Genomic DNA, 357 nt, shown 5'->3' with positions numbered 1-357 from the left:
CCCACATGACCTTCCTCCGAAGAGCGTGCTCCCGCCTGTGGCTCTCGTGGCTCTGAGCAGAAGTGATGACATAGGAACCACCCTTGCTGGCACTGCGCCGAATCCACTGGCGAGTGCTGATGCTGAGAGAGACCGTGGTGTTTTCCTGTGTTATGATAGATTGGGGAGACTTCTTTGCTCTTTGGGAGAGAAGCCCAGATGAGGTCTGTGGTGGAAGAGTGAGAACCCTCCTGCCTCATTAGGTTCTTGACAGTGGGGGATATGAAGAGGAAAAAAAGGCTTAGCGCAGCCTCTCTTATGTAGCATCTCATAAAATCTTTAAAAAAAAAAAAGAAATCACATGCTCCAGTTCAGCAG

The 357-nt window shown here is 49.9% G+C and overlaps 1 protein-coding gene across 1 annotated transcript in view; it reads left to right on the top strand.

Moving 5' to 3' along the window:
• Window positions 1–357, top strand: part of HDAC8 (histone deacetylase 8) — a 19,000-nt gene that overhangs the window by 433 nt on the left and 18,210 nt on the right. The gene's annotated exons all lie outside the window — the stretch shown is intronic.

The sequence above is a fragment of the Buceros rhinoceros genome, unplaced genomic scaffold, assembly GCF_000710305.1.
Source record: "Buceros rhinoceros silvestris isolate BGI_N320 unplaced genomic scaffold, ASM71030v1 scaffold21500, whole genome shotgun sequence".
Lineage (NCBI taxonomy): Eukaryota > Metazoa > Chordata > Aves > Bucerotiformes > Bucerotidae > Buceros > Buceros rhinoceros.
The sequence above is the reverse complement of the archived record's forward strand: the minus strand, read 5'-3'. Positions and strand labels throughout refer to the sequence as shown.